General features: G+C 36.8%; 1 protein-coding gene across 1 annotated transcript in view; it reads right to left on the minus strand.

Annotated features, from left to right (window-relative positions):
• ADGRB3 (adhesion G protein-coupled receptor B3) overlaps positions 1-26,557 on the minus strand; it is an 802,747-nt gene that overhangs the window by 152,478 nt on the left and 623,712 nt on the right. The gene's annotated exons all lie outside the window — the stretch shown is intronic.

The raw sequence follows: 26,557 nt of genomic DNA on the forward strand, positions 1-26,557 counted from the left end.
AAGAGGGCCTGCTTCAATCTTCCCTTTGGTGTAGCCATTCAAAATTCTAAAGCATATGGTTTCTTTCCCACCCCAGCAGAACAATAAAAATGGTATCAACCTACGCCTTCTTGGTGGGGGGTGAAGATGGGGGAGAATCCTTCCACCCCCGGCTGAACTACTCTACAGGAAGAGGAAGAAAAAAAAAAAAAAAGCTACAGAGTTCAACCAATCAACTTTATTATCATTACACGTATTATATACTGAATGCACCAATTGTCACCTCCCCTCCCCCAGGCACGGAACTCTCCAAGTAGCAAACCTCTGTGTATGTGTGTGCTTAAATTTCAAACCAAGTTACTATCTATGTTAAAAATGACTCTAAAACTCCAGAAGGATAACACATGGCTTGATGTTAATTTTGATATGGTACTTTTTATCTCATCTACTCCATATCTCTGAATGCCTAAAGCTATTGGGTTAAATATGAATGCAGTCTATTTCTGAGCTATTTCAATGACAGAGATTTCACTGTGACAGCTGGACTTCCAAGTTGAGCTGTAGAATATAATTCACATTATCCCCTTTTGGGATTTAGATGCAATATCTTTTTAATATTCATTAATTTGATTTAAATATGACTTGATATCACTAATATGCATGACTCAAAATACTCTTAATTACAACTTCTTTTAAAAAGGAATAGACTATATTTGGGGAGAGGTACAAAAACATTATACCTAAGTTCACCCAAATACTTCTAAGTATTAGCCAATTAAAAATTTGGTAGGTCTCTTTTCTTTCTCATGATGTCATACAACCATGCAAAATTATATATATATATATATATATATATATATATATATATATATATTCAGTTATATCTAAACCAACTGTAACCGCATTAAATTCCAATTCTACCTAACCAGAGCAGCACTTCAATTTATTTCATTGGCTGACTGTCTCTTATTGTCTTGTGACAAACAGTTAAGACCAAATAAAAAACATTTATCTCAGCTGATTAAAGTTTAAAGAAGAAAGACTCATTTAAGAGAATCTGACATGTTTTAAAACACAACATTGCATTATTAATCCTGTATGGCAGCTTTACTTTAATGCAGTATTTGTGCTTTCAAGATGGAGTCCAATACCTACACTTTTCACATTATGTGGCTATGACCAATAAACCAATTCAAAGTCTTACCAGGAAAAAAGTTTACTGCAAATAAGACCTCATGAGACAAAGTGATATATTTATACCTAGGTAATGAAAGTTTGTTTACTCAAGAAAATGTTAGTATTACTAACCTTTGGCTGTCAGATGTAAAGTCTATGTTCAATATAATGTTGCTAGACTCTGAAGATCATGTAAATTTTATATGACATCTTCAGAAAAGTAGGTCAATTTACTCTGCTCTGTACAATGATGGCAGTACTGACCTGGCCCAGCCCCAGGCAAAACTGGGAAGTAAGTGACACTGGTCTCCATGTTTCAATCTTTCATTTCCCCCCAAGCATGAAATGTTTCTAATCTCACTGGGCCCCTTTTGATGGGTACCTTCCTGAGGCTACATAACTTTTCTCCTTACCTTTCTTAGGAATTATTATCCCTTTGTTGACTTTATCTGATGAAACTAATGGAAAATATTATGAGTGACTGAGTACAGCTTGATGTGCTCTCCCCAGTTTAATACAAGTTATAAAACACAAAATAATGCATCTGGTAGCAGAACACCAGAATATGATCAGATGAGTAGGAGTGAAAATTTTGAAAGGTGAGGAGGTAACTACCAACTTCTATATTTGGTTGCTTGCAAGAGCTGAGTAATAAGTGTGATGCCATCTGATGCTAAATTTTAAATTGTTTCATAAAACCTCTTGATATTTTAAAACCAGATAAAACTCTTATAAATTAGTTTTTAAAATCACTAGCATACATGTCACTACTATTACAAAAACTATAGTATGTGTCACCTGTATTTTCACACATTCCAAAGCTATTCTTACTGTACAAAATTCTTCGAAAGCACGGTACATGTGTCTGATTGATTTCAGGGAGACCTTGTAAAGCAAACTGATGTGTGGAAGAGCTAATGTGGAGCAAAACAGCTTCCCCAGTCTGCACAGAACAAGGTTTTAAAGCACGTGGACTATTCCAGCAGTCACATTATTCTTCTAATGTCATAGATTTGCATGCCATGATTAATGGTATATCTGTGAATTATTCTTAGTTATTAAGTCTAGCTTGTCATCAATGGGGCAAGCAAATACAATGAAATATGTATGAACATTAAAGATATAATAAGAATAACAGACTGAGGATGTCAGAAGCAAACACAAAATGATGATACACACGTTTTACTGAAAAATCACATATTTCTTTTTCATAGTGTCTTTTCTGGGCATTAAATTTTTTTTTCAAATAGTTTTCAAAAATAACTAGGCCTGCAGAAATTTCATATAACCAGCACATTCTTTGTTGGTTACACCTACATTCACCCATGTTAGCTGTTAGCTGTCATCTGTACCTCTTCTCTTTCTTCCTATTATTAGGCTGACTAAAAGAAGAAAAGAGTCTGCCTGTCCCAAGTATTTGAAAGTACATACCCACAAGGACAGAATTCTGTGAAAATATATGACACAAAATCTATTATTTCTCACCTTAATACTTATTTGAGGCCTTTCCCCAATTTCCTAAGACTCTACATGATTCCTCTTTGGATCTGAGTTCATTGTTGGGGTCTGGATTTCATGGGAGAGTTAAATAATATAGCATGTGACTACATTCTCTAGCATTTAAGATTAAAGAAAAAGATTATCCATTCATTCCAATGAAAAGTTGTTTAGGAAAAAACTGATAGCAAAAACTTAGAGTGACACATTTCAAAACTGTTTCAAGAAATCAAACTTTTACCTTCTGAAATACCCAAACAACTAAATATTCCACTTAAATCCGTCTTTTATAAAACCATCTATTTTGCTTCATAATACATCAGTGTGTAAAGTATTTATCATGAATAAGTTATAAACTTTAGCAGGTTTATTATCTCAGGGTCTATTTTTAATTTAATTTTTATTTCATTTTAAAGTATAGTTGATTTTCTTTTTTTTTTCTTTTTATTTATTTTTAAAAATTTTTTTAACTTAAAAAAATTTTTAACATCTTTATTGGAGTATAATTGCTTTACAATGGTGTCTTAGTTTCTGCTTTATAACAAAGTGAATCAGCTATACATATACATATATCCCCTTATATCCTCCCTCTTGCGTCTCACTCCCACCCTCCCTATCTCACCCCTCTAGGTGGTCACAAAGCACGGAGCTGATCTCCCTGTGCTATGCGGCTGCTTCCCACTAGCTATCTATTTTACATGTGGTAGTGTATATATGTCCATGCCACTCTCTCACTTCGTCCCAGCTTACATTTCCCCCTTCCCGTGTCCTCAAGTCCATTCTCTATGTCTGCCTCTTTATTCTTGTCCTGCCCCTAGGTTCCTCAGAACCATTTTTTTTAGATTCCATATATATGTGTTAGCATACGGTATTTGTTTTTCTCTTTCTGACTTACTTCATTCTGTATGACAGACTCTAGGTCCATCCACCTCACTACAAATAACTCAATTTCGTTTCTTTTTATGGCTGAGTAATATTCCATTGTATATATGTGCCACATCTTCTTTATCCATTCCTCTGTTGCTGGACACTTAGGTTGCTTCCATGTTCGGGCGATTGTAAATACAGCTTCAATGAACATTGTGGTACATGACTCTTTCTGAATTATGGTTTTCTCAGGGTATATGCCCAGTAGTGGAATTGCTGGGTCATATGGTAGTTCTATTTTTAGTTTTTTAGGGAACCTCAATACTGTTCTCCATAGTGGCTGTATCAATTTACATTCCCACTAACAGTGCAAGAGGGTTCCCTTTTCTCCACACCTTATCCAGCATTTATTGTTTGTAGATTTTTTGATGATGGCCATTCTGACTGGTGTGAGGTGATACCTCATTGTAGTTTTGATTTGTATTTCTCTACTGATTAGTGATGTTGAGCATTCTTTCATGTGTTTGTTGGCAATCTGTATGTCTTCTTTGGAGAAATGTCTATTTAGATCTTCTGTGCATTTTTGGATTGGGTTGTTTGTTTTTTTTGATATTGAGGTGCATGAGCTGCTTGTATATTTTGGAGATTAATCCCTTGTCAGTTGCTTCATTTGCAAATATTTTCTCCCATTCTGAGGGTTGTCTTTTCATCTTGTTTATGGTTTCCTTTGCTGTGCAAAAGCTTTTAAGTTTCATTAGGTCCCATTTGTTTATTTGTGTTTTTATTTCCATTTCTCTAGGAGGTGGGTCAAAAAGGATCTTGCTGTGATTTATGTCATAGAGTGTTCTGCCTATGTTTCTCTCTAAGAGTTTTATAGTGTCTGGCCTTACATTTAGGTCTTAATCCATTTTGAGTTTATTTTTGTGTATGGTGTTAGGGAGTGTTTTAATTTCATTCCTTTACATATAGCTGTCCAGTTTTCCCAGCACTACTTATTGAAGAGGCTGTCTTTTGTCCATTGTATATTCTTGCCTCCTTTATCAAAAATAAGGTGGCCATATGTGTGTGGCTTTATCTCTGGGCTTTCTATCCTGTTCCATTGATCTATGTTTCTGTTTTTGTGCCAGTACCATACTGCCTTGATTACTGTACCTTTGTAGTATAGTCTGATGTCTGGGAGCCTAATTCCTCCAGCTCTGTTTTTCTTTCTCAAGATTGCTTTGGCTATTCGGGGTCTTTTGTGTTCAAATACAAATTGTGAAATTTTTTGTTCTAGTACTGTGAAAAATGCCATTAGTAGTTTGATAGGGATTGCACTGAATCTGTAGATTGCTTTGGGTAGTATAGTCATTTTCACGATGTTGATTCTTCCAATCCAAGAACATGGTATATCTCTCCATCTGTTTGTATCATCTTTAGTTTCTTTCATCCATGTCTTACAGTTTTCTGCATACAGGTCTTTTGCCTCCTTAGGTAGGTTATTCCTAGGTATTGTATTCTTTTTGTTGTAATGGTAAATGGAAGTGTTTCCTTAATTTCTCTTTCAGATTTTTCATCATTAGTGTAGAGGAATGCAAGAGAGTTCTGTGCATTAATTTTGTATCCTGCTACTTTACCAAATTCCTTGATTAGCTCTAGTAGTTTCCTGGTAGCATCTTTAGGATTCTCTGTGTATAGTATTATGTCATTTGCAAACAACGACTTTGTAAGAAGCTTTACTTCTTCTTTTCCAATTTGTATTCCTTTTATATCTTTTTCTTCTCCGATTGCTGTGGCTAAAACTTCCAAAACTATGTTGAATAATAGTGGTAATAGTGGACAACCTTGTCTTCTTCCTGATCTCAGAGGAAATGGTTTCAGTTTTGCAACATTGAGGACAATGCTGGCTGTGGGTTTGCATATATGGCCTTTATTATGTTGAGGTAGGTTCCATCTATGCCTACTTTCTGGAGGACTTTTATCATAAATGGGTGTTGAATTTTGTCAAAAGCTTTTTCTGCATGTATTGAGATGATCATATGGTTTTTCTCCTTCAATTTGTTAATATGGTTTATCACACTGATTGATTTGCATATATTGAAGAATCCTTGCATTCCTTGGATAAACCCCACTTGATCATGGTGTATGATCCTTTTAATGTGCTGTTGGATTCTGTTTGCTAGTATTTTGTTGAGGATTTTTGCATCTGTGTTCATCAGTGATATTGGCCTATAGTTTTCGTTCTTTGTGACATCTTTGTCTGGTTTTGGTATCAGGGTGATGGTGGTCTCATAGAATGAGTTTGGGAGTGTTCCTCCCTCTGTTATATTTTGGAAGAGTTTGAGAAGGATAGGGGTTAGCTCTTCTCTAAATGTTTGATAGAATTTGCCTGTGAAGCTATCTGGTCCTGGGCTTCTGTTTGTTGGAAGATGTTTAATGACAGTCTCAATTTCAGTGCTTGTGACTGGTCTGTTTATATTTTCTATTTCTTCCTTGTTCAGTCACGGAAAGTTGTGCTTTTTAAGAATTTGTCCATTTCTTCCAGGTTGTCCATTTTATTGGCATATCATTGCTTGTAGTCATCTCTCATAATCCTTTGTATTTCTGCAGTGTCAGTTGTTACTTCTCCTTTTCATTTCTAATTCTATTGATTTGAGTCTTCTCCCTTTATTTTCTTGATGAGTCTGGCTAATGGTTTATCAATTTTGTTTATCTTCTCAAAGAACCAGTTTTTAGTTTTATTGATCTATGCTATTGTTTCCTTCATTTCTTTTTCATTTATTTCTGATCTGATCTTTATGATTTCTTTCCTTCTGCTAACTTTGGGTTTTTTTTTTTTTGTTCTTCTTTCTCTAATTGCTTTATGTGTAAGGTTAGGTTGTTTATTTGAGATGTTTCTTGTTTCTTGAGGTCGGATTGTATTGCTATAAACTTCCCTCTTAGAACTGCTTTCGCTGCACCCCATAGGTTTTGGGTCATTGTGTTTTTATTCTCATTTGTTTCTAGGTATTTTTTTATTTCCTCTTTGATTTCTTCAGTGATTTCTTGGTTATTTAGTAGTGTATTTTTTAGCCTCCATGTGTTTGTATTTTTTACACATTTTTCCCTGCAGTTGATATCTAGTCTCATAGCATTGTGGTCGGAAATGATACTTGATATGATTTAAATTTTCTTAATCTTATGAAGGCTTGATTTGTGACCCAAGATATAATCTATCCTGGAGAATGTTCCATGAGCACTTGAGAAGAAAGTGTACTGTGTTGTTTTTGGATGGAATGTCCTATAAATATCAATTAAGTCCATCTTGTTTAATGTATCATTTAAAGCTTGTTTCCTTATTTATTTTTATTTTGGATTATCTGTCCATTGGTGAAAGTGGGGTTAAAGTCCCCTACTATGATTGTGTTACTGTCGATTTCCCCTTTTATGTCTGTTAGCATTTGCCTTATGTATTGAGGTGCTCCTATGTTGGGTGCATAAATACTTACAATTGTTATATCTTCTTCTTGGATTGATCCTTTGATCATTATGTAGTGTCCTTCTTTGTCTCTTATAATAGTCTTTATTTTAAAGTCTGTTTTGTCTGATATGAGAATTGCTACTCCAGCTTTCTTTTGATTTCCATTTGCATGGAATATCTTTTTCCATCCCCTCACTTTCAGTCTGTATGTGTCCCTAGGTCTGAAATGGTCTCTTGTAGACAGCATATATACGGGTCTTGTTTTTGTATCCATTCAGGCAGTCTTTGTCTTTTGGTTGGAGCATTTAATCCATTTACATTTAGGGTAGTTATCAATATGCATGTTCCTATTACCATTTTCTTAATTGTTTTGGCTTGTTATTGTAGATCTTTTCCTTCTCTTGTGTTTCCTGCCTAGAGAAGTTCATTTAGCATTTGTTGTAAAGCCGGTTTGGTGGTGCTGAATTCTCTTAGCTTTTGCTTGTCTGTAAAGGTTTTAATTTCTCTGTCAAATCTGAATGAGATCCTTGCTGGGTAGAGTAATATTGTTTGTAGGTTTTTCCCTTTCATCACTTTAAATATGTCCTGCCTCTCCCATCTGGCTTGCAGAGTTTCTGCTGAAAGATCAGCTGTTAACCTTATGGGGCTTCCCTTGTATGTTATTTGTTGCTTTTCTCTTGTTGCTTTTAATATTTTTTCTTTGTATTTAACTTTTGATAGTTTGATTAATATTTCTCTTGGCATGTTTCTCCTTGGATTTATCCTGTATGGGACTCTCTGTGCTTCCTGGACTTGATTGACTATTTCCTTTTCCATATTAGGGAAGTTTTCAACTATAATCTCTTCAAATATTTTCTCAGTCCCTTTCTTTTTCTCTTCTTCTTCTGGACCCCTATAATTCAAATGTTGTTGTGTTTAATTTTGTCCCAGAGGTCTCTGAGACTGTCCTCAATTCTTTTTATTCTTTTTTCTTTATTCTGCTCTGCAGTAGTTATTTCCACTATTTTATCTTCCAGGTCACTCATCTGTTCTTCTGTCTCAGTCATTCTGCTACTGATTCCTTCTAGAGAATTTTAAATTTAATATATTGTGTTGTTCATCTTTGTTTGTTTCCTCTTTAGTTCTTCTAGGTCCTTGTTAAACGTTTCTTGTATTTTCTCCATTCTATTTCCAAGATTTTGGATCACCTTTACTGCCATTATTCTGAATTCTTTTTCAGGTAGACTGCCTATTTCCTCTTCGTTTGTTTGTTCTGGTGTGTTTTTACCTTGCTCCTTCATCTGCTCTGTGTTTCTCTGTCTTCTCATTTTGCTTAGCTTACTGTGTTTGGGGTCTCCTTTTCGCAGCCTGCAGGTTTGTAGTTCCCATTGTTTTTGGTGTCTGCCCCCAGTGGCTAAGGTTGTTTCAGTGGGTTGTGTAGGCTTCCTGGTGGAGGGGACTAGTGCCTGTGTTCTGGTGGATGAGGCTGGATCTTGTGTTTCTGGTGGGCAGGACCACGTCTGGTGGTGTGTTTTGGGGTGTCTGTGAACTTACTATGATTTTAGGCAGCCTCTCTCCTAATCATGGGGTTGTGTTCCTGTCTTGCTAGTTGTTTGGCATAAGGTATCCAGCACTGTAGCTTGCTGGTTGTTGAGTGAAGCTGGGTCTTGGTGTTGAGATGGAGATCTCTGGGAGAGCTTTCACCCTTTGATATTACATGGAGCTGGTAGGTCTCTGGTGGACCAGTGTCCTGAACTCAGCTCTCCCACCTCAGAGGCACAGGCCTGACACCCAGCCAGAGCACGAGGACCCTGTCAGCCACACGGCCAGGTACGTGGGGGAGTTTCTTGCCTTTTGGGAAGTCTGAGGCCTTCTGCCAGCGTTCAGTAGGTGTTCTGTAGGAGTTGTTCCAGATGTAGTTGTATTTCTGATGTATTTGTGGAGAAGAAGGTGATCTCCACGTCTTACTCCTCCACCATCTTGAAGGTCTCTCCTATCTCAGGGTTTTAATGGTCAATTTATTCAAAACCAAAATAGCTACAATAGAAATTCTTTAAAAAATTACACACAGCTTCTGAGTACACTGCTCTTGCAATGTATGTGCACTGAAAGAAAGTAATTATTTCCCAATCATAACAGTCATTAACTTCTAAGAATTAGGTGAATCTATATCACTTTTAATGTATATGTCATACAAAAATGAATAATGCGTATTGTTTCTTTGTATAAATTATTCTCATAATACAGAAAATTTTGGAGTACAGATAAAAAAATGTTCTCAATTTTGAGTAAAAAGCAGTCTTTAAGAGTAATTTCTACTTTCCAGGACATTGGAAATACTGAGAACTTTGTTATCTCTGGCAACCATTACTATGTTAAAACACAGTGAAACATGAAATTAAGAAGTTTTGCTAAAAGTAACCTTAGTGATCACCTAGCCCGTTGGTTTTCAACACTTGCTGTATATTAAAGTCACCTGGAGACCTTTAAAACTTAAATCCTGAGGTGGGGTCTGGGCATTATTACTTTTCTAATGTTCCCCAGATGATTCTAGTGTGCAGCCAAGGCTGAGAACGACTGATCTATCCCAACCACCTAGTTTTACAGAGGAGGAAAGTGAAGTGCAGGGAATTCAGGAAGCTTATTTTAAGGCACAGAGTGAGATGCGAAGTTGGGTTTCTCATTTCCAGATTAGAGATTTTTTTTAATACATTTAGTTGTAGTCCGTTTTAAAGCAGAATGTAATGAACAGTCCTATAAAAAGATCTGAATATCATGCCTATTTACACTTGCAAACAATGTGGCCCCCATGTAATGGTTTTAGCAAAGTACGAGTTATCAGTGGATGAAGTTAGCTAAGGACAGATTGTCATGCTCTGGTGTTCATCCTGTTTTTTAAGTGATATATCTTATGACATGTAAAAAAAAAAACATTGATTTATACCAATTTTTCATGACATAAAGCATCTCTCATCTCTAGTGAGATCATTTATAGTTTGAGGTGATATAAAAGTTGAAATTACAAATTCTGAAAACATGATATTGAGTAAAAGTTATAAGCTCTTTTTTCCTTCTAAAAATATCCTCTATTTAGATACAATAGAGGATTTTTATATCAATTATCATAATGTCTGCATATAGTATTATACACTAGTATACACAAACACATATATATATATTTTTTAATTTAAAAAGAATAATACCAACATAAAGCATTTATAGTTCATTCACTGTGGTGAAATTTAGAAGTGAGTACTTTGCTACCAGCAGGAAGAACACTTATCATCCACTAGGCTGAACCTGGAATTAATAGTGACCCCTCCAGGCCATAATTAACACCAGATTTCCAATTCTTTGCCTAGAAATGAACTAGTTCTAGGAACATGCTACACTTAGATCTTTCCAACACTCCTCTGTGCCTATTCATGTTTTGTGTCCAACACTAGAATATTAGTTGATAAATTCACCTCACTTTCTTTATTTATAAAATTAACACTCTCCATGCCACCCTAGAATATTAGTGCTTTTGACAATTGTATCTTGTTCAGATTTGAATCTCTGACATACCGCTTTTCACTTAGTAGGGACTTCAATGTTTGTTCAGTTAATTTAATAATTATTTACATTTCAAGGGATGGCTTCTAATGCTGTTGGAGCCAGACAGATTGTCTTAGCTCCAATTCATTTGCTGTCCTTCAGCATATAGCAGAAATGCAATCTGAAGAGTATCAATGAATCTTAATAGGCTTATCTATTTGCTTTTGGTCTTCAAACATCATTTGATGATGAACTCTGAAAGACTCAGCATCCTGCAGTGATTATGTCCACTCCAGCAGTGAGGCCTGAGTCTTTACTAAGCAGTCAATAAGTATTTAGTGAGTGCTTTTCAAATGCCAAAGTAGAAGACACATACAAAAAGAAAACTAACAGTTTCTTTCTTAGAAAAGTTGACAATCTGGTTGGAAGACTATATAATCCAAGAATGTTTTCTATCTTATTAGTTTTACAAATTATTCCAGAAAATGCTGTTGATACGGCCCTTCTATTTTAAGCCACTATCATCTCCCCTCTAGATAAATATCATCACTGGGCTCCTTGTTCCTTCCTTGCTATCTATCCTCAAGTTCAATTTCAACACAGAAGCCAGAGATCCTGCTGACACATATGTGAACTCACGTCACTCTGTTCAAAACTCTATCCGTGGTTCTTCCCATCTCACTTGGAGTAAATGACAAAGCAGTTAAAATAACCTACAAGGACCTCTACCAGCTGGTCTATCATTATCTCTTTTTAAAACATTAATTAATTAATTAATTAATTTTTGGCTGCATTGGGTCTTCGTTGCTGTGCACGGGCTTTCTCTAGTTGCAGTTAGCGGGGACTACTCTTTGTCATGGTGTGCAAGCTTCTCATTGCAATGGCTTCTCTTGTTGCAGAGCACGGGCTCTAGGCATGAAGGCTTCAGTAGTTGTGGCTTGAGGGCTCTAGAGCGCAGGCTCAGTAGTTGTGGTGCATGGGCTTACTTGCTCCATGGCATGTGGGAACTTCCCTGCCCAGGGCTCGAACCCGTGTCCCCTGCATTGGCAGGCAGATTCCTAACCACTGCACCACAAGGAAAGCCCCTGTTATTACGTCTTTACCTTCCTCTCCTAACACAATGCCTTTGCCCATCGTTTCCAACCACACTGAGCTCTTTGTTTTCTCAGCTTGGCATTTTGCGCTGGCAATTATCATGGCCAAGAATGTATTCCTCAAAGATAGTAACGTTGCTATTCCCTCACATCATGTAGGTCTCTGCCCTTATGTCATTCTCCCAGAGATGTCACTGACTATCCAACTTAAAGTAGTAACTCCGCATCTGTAGTAAGTTAACATGGGCTCAAATTCTAATAATTCTTCTTATCAAGAGGTGGAGTTTCCTTCCTCTTCCTTTGAATCTTGATAAGCCTGTGACTTGATCTGGTCAGAAAAATTCAGTAAAAGTGATGTGTGACTTTGCCTGGAGGCCTCAAAAGTTCTTACAATTTCTAGTCTCATCATCCTGAAATTCTGCTTTCATGTGAGGACAAGAAACCAGCACCAACTACCAGCCATGTGAGTGAGGCAGTATTAGATCATCCATCCCTAGGCTGAGCAGTCAGGTGACTGTAGCCTCGAGAATGACACCAGAGGAGACCAGCAGAAGAACCAACCAGCTGAACTCAGTCAAAGAGCTTTGAACCATGGAATCATGAGCAATAACATGATTCTTTCTCTAAGCCACTAAGATCTGAGGTGATTTGTTACATAGGAAGTGATACACTATCCAAGGCTTTCCTACATGCCCTTGACCTTACTCTGATCTACTGTTGCCCACAGCACTTATTACATCTGATATATTTATGTATATATTTTTAAATTCACTTTTTGCCTGTCTTTGCTTACTAGAATGTAAACTTCCTGAGAACAGTGATATTGTTACATTCATTTCAGTCTTCCCAGATCCTAAAACAGTGCTGGACACTTAGGTGCTCAGTAAGTATTTGTTGAATGACTACCTGGTACAGATTTTGTCCTAGTGTAGTTGGACTTTCTGACCACATTACTTCATTTGTTTGTTTGTTTGTTTTAACAAATACTTATTCACCATCAAATAGATTCAGACACTGTGCTAGGTTATTTTGTGAACATACAAATTTCCACTTTGCCTTTTGGAGCTTGAGAGCTTCAGTGGAAATTATCTTACAGGTGTAGTGTCATTGCCACTTTGTCATAAAATACACATTAAAACCAATAATATGTTACTCTTGAGGGTCACTGAGTAACATTTACAAGAATGGTAGCACCAGTTTCATTTCCAGTAATATTATTTATTTATTTACTTATTTACGTTTAAAACTGTGGTAAGAACACTTAACATGAGACCTACAGTATATACAGTTGACTACAGGCACAGTGTTGTACAGCAGATCTCTGGAAATTATTCACCTTGGATAATTGAAACTTTGCCCCTGTAGAACAGAAACTCTCCATTTCATCCTCCCCCAGCCCCTGGCAACCATGATTTCAGAAGTATAGGCAACAAAAGCAAAAAAAAGATAAGTGGCCTCTATAAGCTAAAAAGCTTCTGCACAGCGAAGGAAGCAAACATGAGTGAAATGGCAACCCACAGAATGGGAGGAAATACCCTTAAACCATATAAATGATCAGGGGTTAATATCTAACATATATAAGGAACTCTTACAACTCAATCACAAAAAGAAAAAAAAATTAAAAATGGGCAAAATATTATCTTATTTGTTTTTTTAAACTGGAAATGTGAGAGTAGAAAGGAGTATGGGAAGTAATAACATTAAGGGAACCAATCTACTGGCTTATAAATATGTATAAATATCTTCACCATGATTTATTAATAATTAAAGGTTAAAATATGCTAGCTGCCATCATTAATTAGTCAATAGGCAAATAAAAATAATCATGCTAATGAAAATAACAGCTAACATTTACAGAGTGTCTACTCAAAGTTAGGTGCTGTGGTAGATACTTTAAATACATTTATGAAAAAATCCTAAAACGAAATATCAAAGTTGGATAGTACTGACAAATAGACCTAATGCCTCCATCTGGGATCGTGAGGACCCTGGAAACAAAAGAGCCTGGAGTTGGAAGGTACCTGGATATCTCCATCTGTATAAGATCCATGTAACCCCTGGACGCCTACCTTTGGCTTTATTATTATATGTTTAAAATACAGAAATGGTGACTTTCCTAAGGCCATTCAACTGGTACAGGGCTATGCCAGGAACTGAGCCCGAGTCTGTGTGACTTCAGAGCAGATTCCCGTCCCTCTGCTCTCTCAGCGATGAGGAGATAGGAGACGGCACAGTCTGAGCTAGGAATGCACAAGGAGAGCACCCAGAAAGGTCACGGTTTTGGGAATTAAAACCTGACAGATTGTCATACAGAGTGAAGTAAGTTAGAAAGAGAAAGACAAATATCATATAATATCGCTTATACGTGGAATCTATAAAAATGGTTCAGATGAACTTATCTGCAAAACAGAAATAGAGTCACAGATGTAGAAAACAAACTTATGGTTACCAAGGGGATAAGTTGGGGGAGGGATAGATTGGGAGATTGGGATTGACATATACATACTACTATATACAAAGTAGATAACTAATAAGAACCTGCTCAATGGCACAGGAAACTCTACTCAATATTCTGTAATGACCTATATGAGAAAATAATCTCAAAAAGAGTGGATATATGTATATGTGTAACTGATTCACTCTGCTGTACAACTGAAACTAACACAACAGTGCAAATCAACTATATTCCAATAAAATTTAATTTAAAAAAATCTCACAGAAAATACGTGGGGAGGATCTCATAAAAAGGTGATTGGAAGGGGCAAATACTTAAGAGAATAAAAAGATGTGGCTTGAGAATTGTCACTGTGGGCACAGAGGACATTAAGAACATTTGAGAGAACGATTTTCGTAGAGGTCTCAGATGAAGACTAGACTTCTGGAAGATTGAAAAAAGGAACCCTGTGATATCGAAGAGGTTAGCAATAGAAGAAAAAAGACTGCATGCAAGTCAACACAGAAACATAACATTTTATCAATTATGTTTTTACTTTGAAGTAAGAATAAATCTCCTAATGCCTTCCAATGCAGACCTTAACTGTCCACTGAGAAGAGATTCTGATAGGATGTAGCAATGGTGAGGCAGAAGTCCCACAGTTTGATTCAGTGTTAGTATGAGAAAGTGTTATTGGTGTCAGTAAAATGAAAGAAAATTCAAGAATAAAGTTTCACTTTGTGTATGGCTGATTCATTTTGTTGTGCAGTGGAGGTTAACACAACATTGGAAAGCAACCATACTCCAATAAAAATTTAAAAAAAATTTTCATTTATATCATTTTAAGCCTTTTTTGTCCTCAGAAATGTCCCCCATATTTGTTTAGACAAATTTAAAAGAAAAAAAGAGCAGAATCAATGGACAGAAAAAAAAAAAAAAAAAGAGATGGTTTGCAGGATACGGAGATAAAATTTTGAATGGAACTGGAGGGAACTGCTATAATATATTTTAATTTTTTGATGAATTATGTATGGTATATCTACTAAAGTGGCAAAAATACACTTTAGTTCTATCTATAACTAGATTAAGAAAGATTTCCAGTCATTCTTGGGTGTAGGTAAGGGAAGCTCCTAAAAGTTATTTTTCCTCTCATTTCTTTTTAAAACACTTTCAAATTTCTTGAACACTGAGTGTTAGTTAATCTCAAAATCACAAAATAATTCATTCCAATTGGATATTTTCCTCCCTCTAAAAAAACTGTTTATCTGGGCTAGTACCCAGTTTCTAGTCTGATATAATCTGCAACAGCTGAGATGCACAGCCCTAGAAAAGCAGGATTATTGAAATAAAATAGAGCACATGTAAACATATGCTACTTTCCACTCTAGTTCTCAGATAATATGGACACAAAGCAGTCCTGAGATATGGTTAGACCATTGTAAATTTATAAAACAACAATGTGTATCCAAGATCTGTCCAATTAAAAATTCACTTGCTCATTTCCTGATTCTAATGGCTTTTGTTTCTTTTTGTACAGTGTTAATTCCAAATGTGTAAAATACACATATAAAAGAGATGAAAATATATTTGACAAATTAATTACAGTAGTTGCTTCAGGGTATTGAATTATAAGTATTTTTTGCTTCTTTATATTTTTCCCATATGACTATATTACCTCTATAATAAAAAAATTGTTTTGTGATTCAAAAATAAAATTATATGAAATAATATCAAGCTAATATATGATTATCAGAAGATTAATTCTTTCATAGTCTTTATTTGTAGAAAATGAATATTTCTTCATAAGTACTTTCATAATTTGCACCACAATAGTCCCCTTACCAGAAAACTAAAGGGATAACTTTAAGGAAAATCTATATATAGCTTTAAAACTGTACATATATTTATATGTGATTCAGGAATATAAGAGAGTTCCAATTTTAAATGGATCCTCCAAGTCTTTTATTATTGGATATCAAAAGTCATTTTGTAGCATCTAAATATTTTCTCTTAAACTACAGTAGCATTATGGCACACTGAATTGAATTAATAATGGTTGGGGTCATAAACTGATGTTTAATTTTATTACTTTCCGCTATTTACCAAGGGAGGTATAATCTTATATAATCTTTTGCTAAAGTTATATAAATAATCTACGCAGATTTATAGTGATAAAGCAGACTTTGCAAACTGACATTTAACCACTGACTGACAATGGTTATCTTTAAGCTTTAGCCACTATTTTGCAGAAGACCCAGTAAAAAAGACAACTTATAAGAGAATATATAGTCTTGGACCCACAAGGGAAGGTCAGCTGTTTATCCTGGAAATTTATGCTACATATTTTGGGACAAGATGATAAGTGTTGTGAATTCTTACAGAGTTCCTAGCACCTTGAAGTCAAATCACCAAACTGTTGAAAATTACCAACCAAAAATACTTCATAAACCATTGTAAAATGTACAACTATGATTCACAACAGTTTTCTATAGGCAGAAATCCTGGCACAAAAAATTTCAACACAGAATCACTGAGTAAGCGTCTAAGGCAGCTATTTGTAGTATAGAACCTTTTTTCCCCCTATTCCATTTGCGATTATAATTATAATGTGGTTTGGCTGTAAACTGGTCTAGTCATACTTTTGGCACTGGGTCATGGGTCAGCTGTTTTCCAAGTTAAAAACTGGAGCACATGCCTGCAATGTTAACCTAAACTGGAAGAATAGTTCTCAACAATTTACTGTTGAGACATGAAACTGAGGCATCACTTAGGGGTGGAAGCTTAATTCACTCAAAAGTCTGATGCATTATTTCTGGGATAAAGCTAAAAGTCTGTTTTTTAATATCAGAGTTATTATTTTCAAGAAACAGAAATTTTAAATCTTGGGTTAAACATACTTCAAAAATTATGATTCATCATTGCCTACATAGAAACTGAAAAAATGAGGATTCATTGGACATATATATATAGTCTAAATGACTATCTGGGTGGCACGATATTCTTAGAACTCTGAAAAAGGGAGCCCTGAGTATTAGGGGACTGTTTCTCTGCTCACTTCCTCAGTGTATTATGTGCAAATTTGGGAACGTAGATATTCACAGAGAGGAAATGGAAATGATTGTAGTGGCAGAACAAAGTATTACTGCATACAAACACGTGGACGTGAAATAAGATAGTCTATGAAAAACTGAATTCAATTAAAATATAAGCTAAGAAAATAATCTGTTCACCTCAACCAAGTGGTTCCTGGTCGTATGTTTATTCAACTAACACACTAATTTTGTACCAGCCCCCAATATCACTCATCTGCAACTACTGAATTCTTTATAAACGAATCAATATCCCAGCATTGCAGTGTTGAAAGTGAAAAAGCTCATTCAATAAAAGCCACGCTGCAAACGTTTTGCACCTACTTGATGACAGAGATAAGTTCTTACACCAAATCAAACTTTGTAATAATGGCGTCAGTAAATATTCTTTTCATCTGTTTTTTTTCCTTCTAATTAAAATTATGCTTTGAATTTACTTGCAACTAGTTTCAAAAGACCTTTCCAATTTTCCTCCCTTTTATATCATCTATAGAATTTATGAGAAAACAAATATCCTTGTCCTGCATAATTGTGTCATCTTTGTTTTTTAAAGTCACAGATGTGGCAACAGGAAACACAGTTTCTGGTTTCAGCACCACCACAGTACTGTTATCTGGAGGAAATCCTTAGCCTAACCTGGGACTCAGTATCCTCATTGATGAAATTCAACAATTGCATGTTCTAGCTACCTTTTTGGGATTTGTGGTGAAAAAACTCAAGATAATAGACATCCTTACCAATTATTTATTTAGTTGATATATGGCCCAAGCATTATTAATGGGAATGAAAATACTTTCTCTAAAGAAAGTTAAAAGTTCTATATAAATGCAATATATTATCACGATGATCACATCTACCATTTTATCGACAAGAAAACCATGTCAGAGGAGTCAAGTGACATGGGCAAGACTATCCATCAAAGATTCTCTCTCTTACCATTGCATCATAACATTTCCAGGTTTAAGACTCCGGGTTTGGAAGACCCAAAATCAAAAGAAATAAAGTAATTAATATCCTCCATGAAGAAGAAAAAAGAGGGTATGAATTGATTTTTCACCATGAATTTTTTTTGTAACTATAAAGACCTAAAGAATTGAAAACAGAACCCTGAATTAGCAAATCTCTTTGTGATCACAGAATCACACAGCCAACAGCTACATCACATATTGTTTTTAAGTCATGGGTGGCTAGCGAACTATCAAGAGAAAATGTATACACTACCAGGGGAAAGATCCATGTCATATCCTGAAATGAAATACAAAGGATGGGATCTTTCTATCTCCTAAACACTGCCAAGAAATTATCAGTGGAAACCTCCCATTCAAAGTACTCTCTCTGGAAATCATGAATATTTAAAACAAATGCCCTTAGAAGTATGGTCAAGAAGAACAACGTGTGAAATTACAAAAATGTAGTAATTTCTACAAAATTCTGGCTTTGAGGAAACTTGAAGATAGATCAAAAAGATGTTAGGTAAGTGAGGATAGAGGACCTCTACTGCTGATGAGAGTTCACAGAGAAAGCATTGTTCCCAGACTCTAGAACATCTTGGATCACCCACCTGGCCAGGCGTTTGCTAAGCTAACCACTCTTGACTACATGTCAACTTGACCAGAGAGAAGCAATGGAAGCCTGTGCTTAATTCCTCAATGACAGCAGAAGCAGAAAGGATGATAAAGAAGCAGGAGTGACAGCAGAAGCAGAAAGGATGATAAAGAAGCAGGAGTGACTTAACGTGAATTATGTAATGTGGCTTTTTTAAGTTCAGTGCTTAACAGCGCTTAATGTTTAAGTTGATTTTTAGATTCTGACATAAAAGTTGAAAGAATGGTATTCTCTGAATTCATGAGTAGGTGAAATTAAGGCTTTTTAGGTGCTGATTTAGACACCATAAAATACTGACTTTCATCATTTAGAGAACATGAAATTTTGCTTTAACCTCATTTATTTGTAAATTTATATAAAATGTTTTAATGCCTTTTTTATGCTCTGCATAGTATAGGTTATAGAGATTTCAAAGACTGGAAGATACACATAGTATAATGTGAAGACAAATACGCAGCTTGGCCATCTCCACTCCCAATTAAGAAAATTTCAAACCCTATAACCCAATTAGAGACTGTAAGAGTGTGGCTAGTGATCTGCTGACAAAGGGAAAGAAGTGTGTGAATCCATTTCTCAAAAGTTTGGCATTTAAAGAAATACGTGTTGCATGTACTTAAATAAATGTGTTCTATCTTCCTATCATGCTGTGGTTCCACTGGTACTATGGCTTCTCTGTACATTAAAAAGTCGAGCTGTGAAAATTCATGGTTGAAGGACAGCCCTGAACCCCCATGGCACAATTAACATTTTAATAAGAAGTCAGGACCTTTTGTGTTTTGGATCTCAACTGTTTGTCGTCTGAGTGGACCTCAATCTGTTGAGCTCAAAGAATGGGGTGATTCTGTCTTAGTGAGATTTTAAACAAATGTAGATCACACAGGCCACTGTTTCAGCTTGATACTGCTCTCTCCTTCATTAGCAGAGCTCCCTTATGTTCGAAGGTGCCATATCAGAGTCCAACAACTAGTTTTCAGCTCTGGCTTCTTTTTTAACAGGCACAAAAACTGTACCCACAACACTCACATTCTGGGAGTGGCTAATTGCAGGTTCCCCTCATTTGCAAGGTGCAATGGGCTAACTGCTATTTGGGAATGCGATAACTTGAAGAGGAAGCATTGGATAATGCTTGTTATTTAATTATTTGCAAATCAAACATTGCCTCATACACCAGAGGCACTAAACTTCTTCACTGGAGACAAGTTTGAAGGTCATTAAAAAGCTATTTGTTTTGAGGTTTCAGAACAAAAAGTACCTTAAAAATGTTCTAATGTTTAGAAAAACACTTTTACTCCTAGATAACATCTTTCAAAAAACACTAAAAAACAATCTCCTATTTTCATTACTAGGCAAAATAAAAAACTGTCATGAGAAAAATTCCTATGGGAAAGTTTCAAACATCTTAAAAACGAGGCTTATAATAGGAAAGCCTTCTCCGTCTTAATATAACATCACTAATATAAAACTCGGGTTGCTTCTCCCTTCTTCATATCTCATTTCTGACTACTGCAGACACATTACTATAATGTATGTTACACATATAGCACAATATTTGTTATATTATTATTCTTATTAGGTAAAGGCTACAGAATCTCAGGGAATTTTGACTTTTATTTCTTAGTGACAAGAAAGCATAGTTCTAGTTATCTCTAAAGAAGTGAACATTAATAATGCACATAGATATTGAAGTAGTTCAACCACGACTTTAAATTTTGCTTACTAATTCAGTCATAAAACCAAGGACAGCATGAACATTTACCTATGAGTTACATAATCTTTTAGCAAAGTTGAAGACTCCAGTTGTGTTCATTGTGTCCTTCAGCATTCCTGTTTTCCTCTTAACCATAATCAAGGATATTTTTTAAAAAACTTAAAGTATAGAAATGTCTGCCATATTTAGTTGATTGATTTTAAGAAGAATAGTTGTCACATGGTGTCTGCCACTGAAGTGAATGTCATCTGGAGAAGAAGACTCCAAATTCTCCAAAGAGAATCAGACATCAACATAATGCTCCACAATATAAACTACCTATCTTTGTAGCCAACGATCTAGGATACATAGATGATCCCAGGAAATCAGAAATATTCCTGTTGAGGATGCATTTGGGAAGGCTGGTATGAAGACTGTTTATCCTCAGAATGGCACAGAAAATTCATTTTGTACAATTTCCAACATTGCAATTTTAAGACAAAGAAACAAATTACCTATGTTAAAACTTCTCTAACTCAGGCCATTAGATGTATCTTCAATGTCCTAGAGTTTCACTGTAGCCATTTGGAGCGACAGACACAGAATCAAACACAGCCCTGGGAAGTGTAATAATGACGTTCTGGAGCAGTGGTTTTATATTACTAGGGTGGCTTCTGGACTTTTAACACATGAGACAAATGTGGATAGAAATCCACGTCACCTCCAAGTAAGAGTGATGGTATTTCATGAACTGGTTTGGGAAGATATTTAAGAACCCTGTAGATGTACAGAAAATCTGTTGTGAGCAACACTGTAAATTTCCACTGGCTCCACCTTTGTCCGATGAGTGCTACTCTCCCCCCTTCCTGAACTGTCTTCACCTAATTAGGCTTCTTTTGCTACCAGGCTTGCCAAACAAAGCCTCCTCTAAAGGCGACAGATTCTCGATGGAAAATCAAGCACAAAAGAAGAGGAAGAAGAGGCAGAACTTGCTTCTGGGGTCCCCTGTCTCTAGCCCCGGAGTTCAGTAGGATTTCTTTTAGGTTCTGAGTACAGAGGTCCTTATGGTAACATTTATTCATATCCTTGTGAGTTTGTTTTCTTTTATATCTTACGTGTAACTGTTCACTGTTACCAAGATTCTCTTCCCAGAACCAAAGAGATTCTTGGTTTGTATATCTACACCAGGACATCAAACACCCAGGGCTGCAGTTTATACAGAAAGCTGACACAAATAGAGCTTTATAGGTGGAAGAATATTACTAATGGATTCTAAGATTGGACTGTTATTTAAAATACGAGTAGATCCCATTTGTACAAGACTCAGTCTTGACATTAATGGGTTCAAATATTCAACAATAAGGACTTATGAACCACTCTGGACAGAAGTGTTCATATTGATATAACAATGGCTGCTTCATTTGCAATATAATGCTTGAAAGACCTTGATCTTTTTTTCAGACAGAGATAAGGTTTTTACACGCACACCCAAAGGTATTAATGTTAAGTGCAAAAAGAAGTGTCTCAAGAGAATCTCCTAGATATCAGAGGCCTTGAATCCCTATGCAAGAGTCAGACACTCTGAGCCCAATTCTCCATTACTTCTTTCATACCTTTGCATTTTTAAAACTAAATACCTATCTAGCTCCAAAGGGGTGGGGTGGCAGGGGAAAAGGATATAGTTACATTACTCTTAATTCTGCTAGGTTCAAATCTTACTTTCAGATATACCTCAGGAAGGACTCAAGGACAGAGGACTCTCCCACCTGACAGCCAAAGGGTCTGCGAAGAGAAGTGAGTCAGGGTTTTGAATCATCCTAGCAGTACAAAGGAGAAAACATGCTAACACCAAATCATCCATCTCCCGCGGTCTCTTTCAGCCAAATCGAAGGCCATGCGGGACCAGCGTTGAGATCTGCTGCAGCCCAGATGGGATGCTGGGTGACACACTGCTTCCTTTGCCTTGCAGCTAAGCCACCTTGAACAAACCGCTGCATTCCTGCTGTGTCACACAGCCCTCCTTATCAGCCATGTTACCAACTATAGATAATTTAGGACTGCTACACTCAGGAATAAGGGACGGGAAAAACAGATGCTCAAGGCTGGGTTTTACCAATTTTATTCTGTGTGCTTCCTATTGCTTCATAAAAACTTTTTCCCCGTAAGTTTTAATTGCAATCACTGTGCAGATGGCTCCTAGAGACTTGAGGTAAGGAGGCCAGCCATTGCCTCAGACTCGCCTTCAGTGTGGTACTGATAAGTCCCCTCCCTTCTCAGTGATTGCTGCTAGGACTCAGGCAAAGCCTCAGAAGGTTTGTCTGTGCTTATGAGGACCACGTCTCTGGTGGGACCCCTTCTGGATGAGGCATCTGCACCACCCACTCAGGACTCAGAGAAGCTGAGGGTTCCCTCTTGTCAATCATTGGCTGGACTGGATCCAGAGTGGCTGAAAGGAGGTGTGATGATTTATACACCCCTTTTGTTCCAGGAAGAAGGATCATGCCCTTGAGTGTCTTTTTCCCTTTCCTCAATAAGCCCCTTCCTGGCTTCAGGACAAGATAGGCTGCAGGTGCACGTGAGGCTGGCCGCACTGTGCTGTCACAACTCTAAACCCGAAGGTCTGCAGTTCCTCTGTTGATTGACAGCTGATTTCATCATCTCCCTGAAGACCATTAAGTTCAAAGCCACTGGGATCCCCTGCCCCTGAAATCTAAACACAGTTGCTTTCAGGACCAATGGGCGGGCTCTTTCCAGTTATTCGGTCCAAATAGATTTTGTATACTTTGGGACTCCATGGACCCTTCTAGGGCTTTCTAGGCTGTTTTTCTGTTTCTGCAGAATGGACACACATGGGGCTTCTTTTTACATGTTCTTGAAATTGCTCTCCTCAGAGGACTCTATATCCCAGGGTTTTCTCTTTCCTCTGGTCTCTCACAGTGGGGCCTGTGGTTGAGGACATTTACGCAGCCCTGGTCTTACCCACAAGCATTGCACAGACTATTGACACAGTCTCACTTACCTCTGAGCTCTCCTTTGTCTGGGCAGGGGCATCAGTGCCCACCATGACCCCAACAAAGCCCTGCAGTGACTCTTCCCTTCACAAAGTGTTAAAAGCCCTTCAAATCACTAAGCTTCTTGATAGGAACCTTGATCTTGAAATAGACTTAAGCAAATTTTCTCACTAATTCTGGTTATTCAAATGCAAATGTTCCCAGGCAGTAGTCTTTGGGGATGTAAAACATTTCTGTTTAGACCCATTAGCGCCTCTCAATCAAGCAAATTCTTTGGCCCAAGGCCTCCCATTCATCCATCCACTTAAACAAAGTGTCTACTATTGTCAGGCATTTACTAGACTTTGGAGAAGATGAAAAAGATACTCTGTCACCAAAACCATTATCATCCTTAAAATAAGGTCAATATTTAGTAACAACTTAAAAACATGATGGGCAGAATACACATTTATTTCTATTGTAATCTCCTTTGCCAGTAGAATATTTTGAAAATAATCTTGCATTCTAGAAAGTCAAGATAGATAAATCGGTTCAGGAGATGTAAACTTATTTTAACAATCTAGGTCAACTGTGAAGAAGAATGAATGAGTTAGCAACATTCTGCTTGAGGATTATCAGGACCTAAGAAATGTATTTCACTGTGTAAAAGACAGCCACCCCACTTCTCCCCCTCTAACAATAAATGACAGAAATTTTGTTTTAACTGTGGGAGAAGGTCTTTAAATCATCGAGAATATTATTATGAGAGAATGGACAAGACCACCACTAATAAGCTCTGTTATGCTTATTTATTTGTTTGTTTTTTATTTTTTGTTTTTCTCCCTAAGTCTTTAAAATGTCTCTAATGAGAATTGTGGGGAGAGGTTACATTAGGTCTCTTGTAGGTCTTATAATTCTTTGTTACAGCAAAAAAGCTTGAGTTTAGTAAATATTTTCTTGAAAAGAAAATGCCCTAACTTTTGAAAGCAATAGACATTTTTTTGTTGTTGTTGTAATTGGTGAATTTTGTTCAAAGATTTTTTTTTAACATCTTTATTGGAGTATAATTGCTTTACAATGCTGTGTTAGTTTCTGCTGTATAACAAAGTGAATCAGCTATACATATACATATATCCCCATATCTCCTCCCTCTTGCGTCTCCCTCCCACCCTGCCTATCCCACCCCTCTAGGTGGTCACAAAGCACCGAGCTGATCTCCCTGTGCTATGCAGCTGCTTCCCACTAGCTATCTATTTTACATGTGGTAGTGTATATATGTCCATGCCACTCTCTCACTTCGTCCCAGCTTACTCTTCCCCCTCCCGTGTCCTCAAGTCCATTCTCTATGTCTGTGTCTTTATTCCTGTCCTGTCCCTAGGTTCTTCAGAACCACATTTTTTTTTTTTTTTTTTTTTAGATTCCATATGTATGTGTTAGCATATGGTATTTGTTTTTCTCTTTCTGACTTACTTCACTCTGTATGACAGACTCTAAGTCCATGCACCTCACTGCAAATAACTCTGTTTCGTTTCTTTTTATGGCTGAGTAATATTCCTTTGTATATATGTGCCACATCTTCTTTATCCATTCGTCTGTCGATGGACACTTAGGTTGCTTCCATGTCCTGGCTATTGTAAATAGTGCTGCAGTGAACATTGTGGTACATGACTCTTTTTGAATTATGGTTTTCTCAGGGTATATGCCCAGTAGTGGGATTGCTGGGTCATATGGTAGTTCTATTTTGAGTTTTTTAAGGAACCTCCATACTGTTCTCCACAGTGGCTGTATCAATTTACATTCCCACCAACAGTGCAAGAGGGTTCCCTTTTCTCCACATCCTCTTCAGCATTTATACATATATACATATATATACATGCACGTGCACATACACACACACACACACACACACATAATTATGTTTATGTTTACTCTGTCACCCTTTATTTGAAGCTAGGACTAAGAACAAAAGGAAATGGGAAGAATCATAATTTATAGGTTCTCTCTTTTTTTTAACATTTTATTTTGGAATAGTTTTAGACATAAAAATGTTGCAAAATAGTACACAGAATTCCTGTATATCCTTCACCCAGCTTTCCCTTATATATTAATCTGACACAACCACAGTGCAATTAATCTAAGTCACTAAATTAACCTTAGAACATACTATTAGGACTTCCCTGGCAGCCCAATGGTTAGGACTCTGAGTTTCCACTGCTGGGGGCTTGGGTTCGATCCCTGGTCGGGGAACTAAGATCCCACATGCCACACGGTGCGGCCATAAAGTAAAAAAAGAACATGCTCTTAACTGGTCTCCAAACCTTATTCAAAATTCAGCCCTTGTACCTCTACTGTCCCTTCTGTGATGCACCATCCCATCCGGGATCCTGCACTGCATTTAGTTATCCTGTCTCCCTAATCTCTAATCTGGGGTAGTTCTCATTCTTTGTCTTTCATGATCTTGACCACTGTGAAGACTACTGCCCACTTATTTTGTAGAACCTCCCTCAATTTAGATGTGTGTGCCCTTTCTTAAAAGTAGATTGAGGTTGTGCATTTTTGGCAGGAATATCACAGAAGTGATGTGATAATAAGACACACATAGGTCGTATTCCTGGTGAAGTTAACTCCAATCACTTGATTTAGGTTGCATCTACCAGATTTCCCCACTTTTCCCATTTGTAATTAAGAAATATTTTGGGGGGAGATATCTATGCCCTCTTTTTTGAAATTATCACAGGGGTGATTCTGGGGCACCTTTTATAGGGACAGGAAGCTTCTTTCCTTATTAACACCTAACATGCTCTACAGTCATCCCCATGGCTCACTGGGCAGTGCTCCTCTTAATTTTAAACCTCAGCAGAATTGGGGAGTCAAGTCTGTACAGCTAATATCACCAGCTTGGCTGTGGTTTTAGTCACTTCTTAGGTTGATCATTGCCAGAATTTCCTTCCACAAATACAGTGTAGTTCCTGAATAGAATGCATGGCCCAACAATATAAAGGCAGTCTCTTTGGACTAGCAGAAAAATAAAATGGATCTGAATCAGCAGGAATGGAGGATGCTTTAACTCAGTACCTAGTCAAGCAGACTGACAGAGGTATGCAAGGGCTGCTGAGAAGCCAGGTCAGGTACCAAACATGGTCATTTATTATCAAGCTGACTCTCCAATGCAATACTAGCCCCA

The sequence above is a fragment of the Balaenoptera ricei genome, chromosome 12 (genome assembly GCF_028023285.1).
Source record: "Balaenoptera ricei isolate mBalRic1 chromosome 12, mBalRic1.hap2, whole genome shotgun sequence".
NCBI classification, from domain to species: domain Eukaryota; kingdom Metazoa; phylum Chordata; class Mammalia; order Artiodactyla; family Balaenopteridae; genus Balaenoptera; species Balaenoptera ricei.